The 11,765-nt window shown below is 41.4% G+C and overlaps 1 long non-coding RNA gene across 1 annotated transcript; it reads left to right on the top strand.

The window, feature by feature from the left end:
- The first annotated feature begins 537 nt into the window (after window positions 1-537).
- LOC149468637 (uncharacterized) lies at window positions 538-4,315 on the top strand. The gene is made up of 2 exons (XR_016311640.1): window positions 538-692; window positions 3,665-4,315. It is a non-coding gene; the product is annotated as an uncharacterized LOC149468637 (long non-coding RNA).
- The last annotated feature ends 7,450 nt before the right edge of the window (window positions 4,316-11,765 follow it).

The raw sequence follows: 11,765 nt of genomic DNA, 5'->3' as shown, positions 1-11,765 counted from the left end.
GAATTTAGTAATTGGGTTTACATATGCTTTAATCAACTAATTATGTGTTTCAGTGATGGTCATTAGCAGCAGAATCAATGGCTTTTGATCAATACACTTTTAATGGTTTTAGTGTACCTTAAACGTGATGTGTGCCAATGGTGTGTTATCATGTCACCTGCAGATTGCATGTCACCTGCTGCATCCTTATCTATAGACCAATATTAGTGATGACTAAACCAACTGATTAAGTTCAAAGACATAAGTATTGAGCTCATAAAAATAAGTGAAGACAAGGTTGTGGAAACAGTATGTATTGGCTGCATATCATTACACAAAGATGGGGTTCCTATGTCACTGTCCCTGCTTTGGTATTTATAGCAATTTAAAGGGGAAGTAAACTCCCACTGGACACTTACCTTTAGGTAAGTTTATAATAAAGCTTACCTGTGGGTATAAGGAATATATCCTAAACATGCACCATTTAGTAGATAGTCATTGGCCCTGCCACTGATGACCTCAATGGAGCATACCTTTGCAGTTCATTCAGAGCTCTGTGCTGCGACAGAGACTCCCGCACACATGCGTGCAAGTGACATCATCATGGCTTGGCCAATCGAGAGGCCGGAGCCCGCAAACCCAAAAGGAAGACTGAGTTAAGATGGAAGCCCTATCAGAGGTGACAGTGTGCCGCCGGAGGGCTTTGTTCTAAGGTAAGTCGTTCATAATGTGCTAGCACATTATGAAATTATTTTGCAGGGAATTTTTTTTTCTTGGTGGTTTACTACCAATTTAAACCCAGAAAACTAATCTGGTCACCTGCAACCAAGTATGGGGGTGCCCTTAAAATGTCATCAAAAGATACTCCTGCCCAGGCTGGAAAGTGGGCAAACATGGTTTGATTTTATTATCTGATCGATGTGCGATTTGATCAAAATGATCGGATTTGCAAACAATCGAATAGCCATAACTTCTCTTCCGAACACGTTAAATGATTAACCAGGGTGAAAACTGGGATGCGATCAACAACTTAGGGTTGTAAGTTCTGAGGGTATCTTTACCATTGATCGAAATCTCCTTCCCTGTGTGTGTGGCACGTCGACAGAATGGGTTGTCGACTATGGATCGATTATTCCTATCGGAAGAGGTCGATGGGAAAGAAAATCGATGATTTATCGAAGCGTGTATGGCCACCAACTGAAGCAGAGAGGTGCAGAAGAACTTGGCCCAAATTCTTAACAACCCCCCCAGAATAAAGCGTTTGTTAAGTTGACGTGACACAGATTTTTCGATTACTTCTGCAAAGCGTATCTGAATGGTAGCAGAAAATCCATCCCAGTGCTCCCAGTGCACTTATTCATGGGCAGCTTAATTTATGCCACGCGATTGTATATTGGTGAAATGAAGCAGAAAGCCTCCTCTTTCTTCCTCACTCCTTCCTCCTCTGTCCTCCTCCTTCCACCCCTCTCCTCCATGCTCCATATGATTATTTTCCCTGCTTTCCTTTCAGGGGACTCAGCCGAACTGGGAGACTGTTTAACTTAAGGCTTTCTATAGGAGGCTGTTGGAGTTTAACTCCTGCCCACCGGTAGCTGGGGGGGAACAAAAGACAGACTCGGGCTGAAGCTATTCATCTATTCTTTGCACTTTAATTTTCATTGATTGTGAAGACAAGGAGAGCCCCTTGTGGGACTGGAGCTGAAGGGGATGACACGCCTTTAGACGCGATCAGCCCCCCAGCCAGCCATCTGCTCCCAACCAAATGGCGTTTTTTCACTTCCCCACTGCATGTCTATATACCCCGCTTAACCCTTCCACTGCCGATGGGGGGGCACTAAGGCCAGGAAGGAGTTAAAGACAAGGAAGATGCTTAGGGGGGGATAGAAATAAGACAGAAATACCTTCATGGTGCAGGAAGAGAGAAGGATAGGCAGGAAAGAGAGTGAAATGTATAAGTAGATAGAAAGGTTAGAGAGAAAGAGAGGGAGAAGAGGTCATAGATAGAGAGAAATAGATGAGAGAGAGAAGAGAGAGGGAGAGAGAGAGAGAGAGACTCTGGATAAAGAAATTGGAGAGAAGAGCTTATAAGGAAGAAAGTACACTGGATAGGTAGTTGGATTGAGAAAGTGAGGGGAGAGAGAAGAGAGGTAGAAAGAAGAAGACATAGCGAAGAAGAAAAAGAAGAAGAGAGAGAGAGAGATCTATTGTGATGAGAGAGAGAGAGAGAGAGAGAGAGAGAGGGGGGGGATTCGAGATATGTAGAGTTAGGTGGTGGTTGGAAAACAGAGGAGAGAGAGAGAGAGAGAGCATTGGATAGGTAGTTGGGTTGAGAAATGAGGGGAGAGAGAAGAGAGGTAGAAAGAAGAGAGAAGAAGAAAAAGGAGAGAGAGATATCTATTGTTCTATTGTGATGATAGATAGATAGATAGATAGATAGATAGATAGATAGATAGATAGAGAGATAGATAGATTAGAGAAGAGAAATGTAGAGTTAGGTAGTGGTTGGAAAAGAGCGAGGAGAGAAAGAGAGAAAGACTAAGACAGAAAAGAGTGAGAGAGAAGTTCAACACCTATTGATAGAAAAGTAGGCACATAGATAGATAGATAGATAGATAGATAGATAGATAGATAGATAGAAAGATAGATAGATAGATAGATAGATAGATAGATAGATAGATAGATAGATAGAACGCTTAGAGAGAGAGAACATTGGATGTAGTTGGATATCTTTGAGAAAGATAGGGGAGAGAGAGGAGATACAGAAAGGAGACAGAGAAGAGAGTAAGAAGAAGAGAGATAGAGCTCTCTTAGATGAATAAATAGATATCTTATAGAGTAAGAAATGCAGGTAGTTAGGTAGTTGGATGTCTTTGAAAAAGAGAAGAGAGAGAGAGGAAAAGAGAAGAATGGTAGAAGACAGAAAGAAGATGATGAAGAAGAGACAGATAACGATTGTGATAGATAGATAGATAGATAGATAGATAGATAGATAGATAGATAGATAGATAGATAGAGAGATAGATAGATATCTTAGAAAGCAAGAGGCACAGAAAGTTAGGTAGGTGGCTATCTCTGAAAAAGAGAGGAGATCTAGAGAGAACGATAAAGTAGTAGGGAGAGAGGGGGGGGGGGGGAGAGAAACTCAGGACTCAGGATAAAGCAATTGGAGAGAAGCGCATATAAGTAAGAAAGAGAGTAAATACAAGGGTAGAGAAGAGTAGATAAAAAGCTTACTGAGAGACAGAGAGAGAAAGAAAGAAAGAAGAAAAGGAGAGAGATATCTAAAGACAGACGATGATCGCTAGCTAGATAGATGATAAAGAGCCCTGAATAAAACAGAGTAGCACACAGCCACAAATCATGACTCATGATGATTTCTGATTAGTTCCTATGGGATTACTATGTAATGAAGCTCTAATTACTATTCAGCACCGAGCAGTTCAGTAACGTTGTCCTGTTGACATGTGGTGCTCCCCCCATCCAATACATTCATACACCTCGATGGGCTGAGCGCACCCTGACAAGTGACAGTTGCTGTCCATGTAAGAGCTGCAGGCACTAATTACATACAATTAATGTAAGAGAACGATTTCTGAAACACTTGTATCCCTGATTGCAGATCATTACTCTGGTATCAGCATTATTGATCGCCTGGTAATATGAAGCTTATTTTCTTGCTCTCCAGGTGTGACATTAGCATTCATGGGGAGGAATGACTGCAATCCATAGCTGGAATAGAGGAGCAGTACATGGATAAGAGCAGGTGCGATGTATAGAGATATGGAGAGAATGTTTGCTCTCAGAAGGGTGTTGTGGCTGCTGTGGCCTCCAGGTAGGACTTTGACCAAGTCAGATGAAAGCCATGCTAACAGGTGAAGTCCTTCTGTAAATACAAAGAAAGACTGGGAGCAAGTCAGCCCAGAGAGCAAGAGCTGGAAATACTCCAACAAACCAGAGGAAAGAGAATTAAAGGAAATAGGGAATGAGGAATTCTGATTTCTGATCTTAATAGATCCAAAAAAAGATAGCAAGGAAAGAACTGTATTTATTTAATATCTTTTACACAGCAAACAAATTGTGAGAACTGTATTGATATTTACTATACAAACGTGTAGCTTTGCAAATGTTTTCCAAAATAAATACAATGTTTATAAAACCGACTTATGTCTTCACTCAGCTACTTGAAGTGATTCATTTATTCGTGTTTATGTAGCCTGGGAGTGGCACCGCACCTGCACCTTGGCACACGTCTCCACTGTATACCGCCTTACAACAATCATTTATACACTGTTATGTTGCATTTTCTTATTTGCAGTTAATAAACATTAGACGACAATCCCTGGTTTATATGACTGTGTCTTTACTTATTTATTTTATGCATGTCCATACAGAGTGCAGAGCAACTACATACTTATCTGTACAGAGCACAAAGCACCAGACTGGGGGTACATGCCAAGGTGGTTCTACAGGAGATGTTAAGTACAGCATGCAAGGGAAATCCCTCTCATGGCAGACTGTGATGGATGCCTCTGCTTTATGGAGAGGGGGAGAGAGAAAGATAGAAAGAGAGAGAGTGAACAAGTTAGATGGATAATTGGCTAAGCGACAGAGATTAGAGATGCCTATAGATGGATGGATAAATGATGGGTGGTAAGATAGATGGATAGATAAATGATAGGTGGTTAGATAGATAGATAGATGGATACATAAATGATAGGAAGAAAGAAAGAAAGAAAGAAAGAAAGAAAGAAAGAAAGAAAGAAAGAAAGAAAGAAAGAAAGAAAGAAAGAAAAAGAAGGAAGGAAAGAAGGAAGAAAGAGAGAGAGAGAGAGAGAGGGGGGGGAGAAAGAAAGAGAGAAAGGGAGAGAAAGAGAGAGGGAGAAAAAGAGAGAAAGAAAGAAAGGAGAGAGAGGGAGAGAGAGAGGGGGGGGAGAAAGAAAGAAAGAAAGAGTAAGAAAGAAAGAAAGGGAGAGAAAGAGAGAGAAATGGAGAGAAAGGGAGAAAGAGAAAGAAAAAGAAAGAAAGGAAGAAAGAAAGAAAGAAAGAAAGAAAGAAAGAAAGAAAGAAAGAAAGAAAAAGAAAGAAAGAAAGAAAGAAAGAAAAGATGGTGGGAGAGAGCAAGTTAGGGGACTTGAATAGCTTGAATAGGGACTTGGATAGGGAGATTGATAGCTGAGAGAGTTTAGGGAAGAGAAAGAGAGATACCTATTGATTAATAGATATATGAGAGATAGGGGTATAGGTTTATAGAAAACTAGCTTAGAGGGAGTGAGAGAAATAGAGAGCCAGTTAGGTGGGTAGCTGGAAAGTTGGGGGTGAGAGAGTTTACAGAGGAGATTTAGATAGGTAGGTAGGTAGCTAGATAGATAGATAGATAGATAGATAGATAGATAGATAGATACAGTTGCAAGAAAAAGTATGTGTACCCCTTGGGATTACGTGGCGTTTTGCATGAATTGGGCATAAAATGTGCTCTGAACGTCATCTAAGTCACAACAATAGAAGAACACAGTCTGCTGAACATAATACTACACAAACATTAGATGTTGCCATGGTTTAATTGCACATAACATGTAAACATTGACAGTGCACGGAGGAAAAAGTATGTGAACCTTTGGACTTAATAACTGGTTGACCCTCCTTTGGCAGCAATAACCTCAACCAAACGTTTCCTGTAGTTGCAGATCAGACCTGCACAATGATCTGGAGTAATTTTGGACCACTCCTCTTCACAAAACTGTTTCAGTGTAGCAATATTCTTGGGATGTCTGGTGTGAATCGCTATCTTAAGGTCATGCCACAGCATTTCAATCGGGTTGAGGTCAGGATTCTGACTGGGCCACTCCAGAAGGCGTATTCTGTGCTGTTGCAGCCATTGTTTTGTTGAATTACTTGTATGCTTTGGGTCATTGTCCTGTTGCCTGACCCATCCTCTGCGGAGCTTCAGTTGGTGGACAGATGGTCGTACGTTTTCCTGCAAAATGTCTTGATAAACTCTGGAATTCATTTTCCCCTCATTGACAACAATCCGTCCAGGCCCTGAGGCAGCAAAGCAGCCCCAAACCATTATGCTCCCTCAGCCATGTTTTACAGTGGGGATGAGGTTTTGATGGTGTGCTGTGCCTTTTTTTCTCCACACATAGTGTTGTGTGTTCTTCCCAAACAACTCAATCTTGGTTTCATCTGTCCACAGTATATTTTGCCAGTAGTGCTGTGGAACATCCAGGTGCTCTTTTGCAAACTTCAAACATGCTGCAATATTCTTTTTGGACAGCAATGGCTTCCTCCGTGGTGACCTCCCATGTACTCCATTCTTGTTTAATGTTTTTCTTATTGTAGATGTGTCAACAAAAATGTTAGCATGTGCCAGAGATTTCTGTAGGTCTTTAGCTGACACTCTGGGATTCTTCTTTACCTCATGCAGCATTCTGCGCTGTGCTCTTGCAGTCATTTTTACAGGACGACCACACCTTGGGAGAGTAGCAACAGTGCTAAACTTTCTCCATTTGTAGACAGTCTGTCTTACCATGGACACATGAACATCAAGGCTTTTGGAGATACTTTTGTAACCCTTTCCAGCTTCATGCAAGTCAACAATTCTTGACCGTAGGTCTTCTGAGAGCTCCTTTCTGCGAGGCATGGTTCACATCAGACAGTGCTTCTTGAACCCAGTAAACCCAAAACAGGTGTGTGTTTTTTAAGGGCAGGACAGCTGTCAGCAACACATCCAATATCATCACACTGATTGGAGTCAAGGTTGGCTCACTCCTGGCTCCAATTAGCTCTGGGAGAAGTCATTAAGCTAGGGCCTCACAAACTTTTTCCTCCCTGCACTGTGAATGTTTACATGTTATGTGCAATTAAACCATGGCAACATCTAATGTTTGTGTAGTATTATGTTCAGCAGACTGTTCTTCTATTGTTGTGACTTAGATGACGTTCAGAGCACATTTTATGCCCAATTCATGCAAAACTCCACGTAATCCCAAGGGGTTCACATACTTTTTCTTGCAACTGTAGATAGATAGCTTAGAGACAGATAGCAAGTTAGATGGCTAGGTGAGAGTATACAAATGAGAGATACCTATAGACCTATAGAGGATAGATAGATAGATAGATAGATAGATAGATAGATAGATAGATAGATAGATAGATAGATAGAGAGCTAGAGATACAGAAAGTTAAATAGGTAGACTTTGGAAGTCAAAGGAGAGAGAGAGAGAGAGAGGGGGGGGGGCAGAAAAGGGAGAGAGAAAATAAATACCTATGGATAGAAGAGTAGGCACATAGATACTGTAGATAGATAGACAGACAGACAGACAGACAGACAGACAGACAGACAGACAGACAGACAGACAGATAGACAGACAGATAGATAGATAGATAGATAGATAGATAGATAGATAGATAGATAGATAGATAGATAGATAGATAGATAGATAGATAGATAGATTAGAGAGCTAGACATACAGAAAGTTAGATAGGTAGACTTTAGAAAACAAAGGAGAGAAGGAAAGAGAAAAAGATGAAGACAGGAAAGGGAGAGAGAAAATAAATACAGATAGAATAGTAAGTAGATAGATAGATAGATAGATATAGATTGCTTAGAGAGAGAGAATATACATATATATATATATATATATATATATATATATATATATATATAGTATTTAAATATACATATATTCATTATTTTTTTGTTACAATAAGTCTGCTCTTTTCTGAGAATAGTACATGAATGCAGTATAGACATAATAAAACAACATAATAAAATAATTGTTGTATTGTCTCCCATTATATTGTAAAGCGCTGAGCAAACTGTTGGCACTATATAAATTCTGTATAATAATAATAAAACAGGACATCACACCTTGCACTTCATAACATGTCACCGTCCATGTTATTGGGCACTGTGGTGTGTATCAGGGTGGTGTGCATCAGGGTGGCGTACAGCACACAGGACAAACAGATTTGAGGGTAGATGGCGATGTATGTGATTTAATGAAGAAGTTGAGCCCTGTAGATTGGATGGCTAGTGAAGGTTGAGCTGTGTAAGTAGGAGGACTAGTAGACGTTGAGCAAATAGGTTGGAGGGCAGGTAGAGGTTGAGTTCTGTAGGTTGAAGGACTAGTATAAGGTGAGTCCTGTAAGATTAGTAGAAGTGCTCAGTAAATTGGAAAACTAGTGTAACTTGGCCTGTAAATTGGAGGGCTAGTTAAAGTTGACCCCTGTACGTGTGAAGACTAATGTAAGTTGAGCTCTGTAGGTTGGAGGACTAGGGTTAGTTGAGTTATGTGAGTTGGATAATAAGCTCTGTAAGTTGGAGGTCTAGGGATCTCTGTAGTGATCTCTGTAAGCTGACTAGTTATTTCCATAGGTTGGAGGTCAGCTTTGTGAGTTGGAGGACTAGTGTTAAGCTGTCTGAAAATTAAACAATTTTCTTGTACAATTTTTCAAAAGTGAGCCTTGTAGGTTGGAGGACTATTGTTAGCTCTGTAGGTCGAAGAACTGATCTCTGTAGGCTGGAGGACTGATCACTGTAGGTTGGAGGACTAGTGTTAGCTCAGTAGGTTGGATGACTGATCCCTGTAGATTGCGTTGACTGGTTGGATGATTGATCCCTGTAGATTGGGGAACTAGTGTTAGTTCTGTAGGTTGGAGGACTGATCCCTGTAGGTTGGAGGACTAGTATTAGCTCTGTAGTTTGGATGACTGATCCATGTAGGTTAGAGGACTAGTGTTAGATCTGTAGGTTGGAGGACTAGTGTAGTTGGAGGACTAATATTAGCTCTGTAGGATGGAGGACTGATCCCTGTAAGTTGGAGGACTAATGTTAGCTCTGTAGGATGAAGGACTAATCCCTGTAAGTTGGAGGACTAATGTTAGCTCTGTAGGATGGAGGACTGATCCCTGTAGGTTGGAGGACTAATGTTAGCTCTGTAGGATGAAGGACTAATCCCTGTAAATTGGAGGACTAATGTTAGCTCTGTAGGATGGAGGACTGATCTCTGTAGGATGGAGGACTAGTGTAGTTGGGGGACTAGTGTTAGCTCTGTAGGATGGAGGACTGATCCCTGTACGTTGGGGGACTAGTGCTAGCTCTGTAGGATGGAGGACTGATCCCTGTAAGTTGGGGGACTAGTGTTAGCTCTGTAGGTTGGAGGACTGATCCCCGTAGGTTGGAGGACTGATCCCCGCAGGTTGGAGGACTGATCCCGGTAGGTTGGAGGACTGATCCCGTTAGGATGGAGGACTGATCCCCGTAGGTTGGAGGACTAGTGTAGTTGATGACCAGCAGCGATGGCATGTGCTGATTAGAATAAGAATTGGGAGTCGCGTGGCCCAGCTGGCACCCTGTGCGGGCAGATGACGGCTCCCAGCCCCGCCCCCTCCCTCCCCTCCCCCTCACACTGGGAGCCGCACATCATCTGCCGCACACTTGATTTTCATAACAAAGCTCCGTGTTTACCTGTGATCCGACCAGGGGCCAGTCTATTGTCTCCAGATCAGATTACTGGGGCCAGCTGCTCCTCAGCCTTTCTCTGGACAGAAGATCCTCCTGACACGGACTGTGGCAGAGATAAGAGGCTTTATTATGGAGGGGTCTCAGCCAGGATATGGCCTCTCTCTATTCACTTCTCCATCCAGAACTACAGCAATTAGTGAGGAGGGGGCAGGAGATCGCTGCTTCCTACTGAACTCTACTGAGCTGGATCAGAAAACATTCCTGGGAATCAGTCCTGCTGGTATGTGGGACCTGAATCGTCCTCTGTGTGTCCCCGACAGGAGAAATCCCTGTGCAGGAAATATGGGGATACATGGACTTCAATGTCAGCTCTGTACTGATAGCAAAGTCCATCCAGAGCAATGTATATTGTATGCAACACTGTGTATAGGATCATGTGTCTAATGAACTGTAAAGAACAATGCATCCAATGCTGTGTATATGATAATGTATCCAATGTTGTGTATATGATAATGTATCCAATGTTGTGTATATGATAATGCATCCAATGTTGTGTATATGATAATGTATCCAATGTTGTGTATATGATAATGCATCCAATGCTGTGTATATGATAATGCATCCAATGTTGTGTATATGATAATGTATCCAATGCTGTGTATATGATAATGTATCCAATGTTGTGTATATGATAATGTATCCAATGTTGTGTATATGATAATGTATCCAATGTTCTGTATATGATAATGTATCCAATGTTCTGTATATGATAATGTATCCAATGCTGTGTATATGATAATGTATCCAATGTTGTGTATATGATAATGCATCCAATGCTGTGTATATGATAATGTATCCAATGTTGTGTATATGATAATGTATCCAATGCTGTGTATATGATAATGTATCCAATGTTGTGTACATGATAATATATCCAATACAGGGGCAGACTGACCATTTGGAAACTTGGGCACTGCCCGAGGGCCCGGGGTCAGTAGGGGGCCCCATGAGATGCCCCTGGTACCTTTTTCATAGACTTTTTTGAGTTTGGGCAAGGACACAGGGGCCCCATGATCCCCTATTGTCCGGGGGCCCCATGAGTTGTCAGTCCGCCCCTGATCCAATGTTGTGTATATGATAATGTATCCAATGCTGTGTATATGATAATGCATCCAATGCTGTGTATATGATAATGCATCCAATGTTGTGTATATGATAATGTATCCAATGCTGTGTATATGATAATGTATCCAATGTTGTGTATATGATAATGTATCCAATGTTCTGTATATGATAATGTATCCAATGTTCTGTATATGATAATGTATCCAATGCTGTGTATATGATAATGCATCCAATGCTGTGTATATGATAATGTATCCAATGTTGTGTATATGATAATGTATCCAATGTTGTGTATATGATAATGTATCCAATGTTCTGTATATGATAATGCATCCAATGCTGTGTATATGATAATGTATCCAATGTTGTGTACATGATAATATATCCAATACAGGGGCAGACTGACCATTTGGAAACTTGGGCACTGCCCGAGGGCCCGGGGTCAGTAGGGGGCCCCATGAGATGCCCCTGGTACCTTTTTCATAGACTTTTTTGAGTTTGGGCAAGGACACAGGGGCCCCATGATCCCCTATTGTCCGGGGGCCCCATGAGTTGTCAGTCCGCCCCTGATCCAATGTTGTGTACATGATAATATATCTAATGTTTTGTATATGATAATGCATCCAATGCTGTGTACATGATAATGTATCCAATGCTGTGTAAATAATAATGTATCCAATGCTCTGTATATGATAATGTATCCTTTGCTCTGTATATGATAATGTATCCTTTGCTCTGTATATGATAATGCATCCAATGCTGAGTATATTATAATATATCCAATGCTGTGTACAGGGGCAGACTGACCATTTGGAAATGCGGGCACTGCCCGAGGGCCTGGGGTCAGTAGGGGCCCCCTGAGATGCCCCTGGTACCTTTTTCATTGGCTTTTTTGAGTTTGGGCAAGGATACAGGGGCCCCATGATCCCCTATTGCCCGGGGGCCCCATGAGTTGTCAGTCCGCCCCTGGCTTTGTATATGATAATGTACCAATGCTGTGTATTGGATACATTAATAATGTATCCAATGGTGTGTATATGGTAATGTATCTAATGTGTACAAGATAATGTATCTAATTATTTATTTCAGGTACTTATATAACACCATCAATTTAAGCAGCGCTTTACGTACATATATTGTACATTCACATCAGTCCCTAACCCTCAAGGGGCGTACAATCTAAGGTCCCTAACTC

This window comes from Staurois parvus, unplaced genomic scaffold (genome assembly GCF_062004578.1).
Source record: "Staurois parvus isolate SC_StPar_1 unplaced genomic scaffold, SC_StPar_1.0 ptg000081l, whole genome shotgun sequence".
In the NCBI taxonomy this organism is placed as follows: domain Eukaryota; kingdom Metazoa; phylum Chordata; class Amphibia; order Anura; family Ranidae; genus Staurois; species Staurois parvus.
Note: the sequence above shows the minus strand (reverse complement) of the source record. Positions and strands in the feature narration are given on the sequence as shown.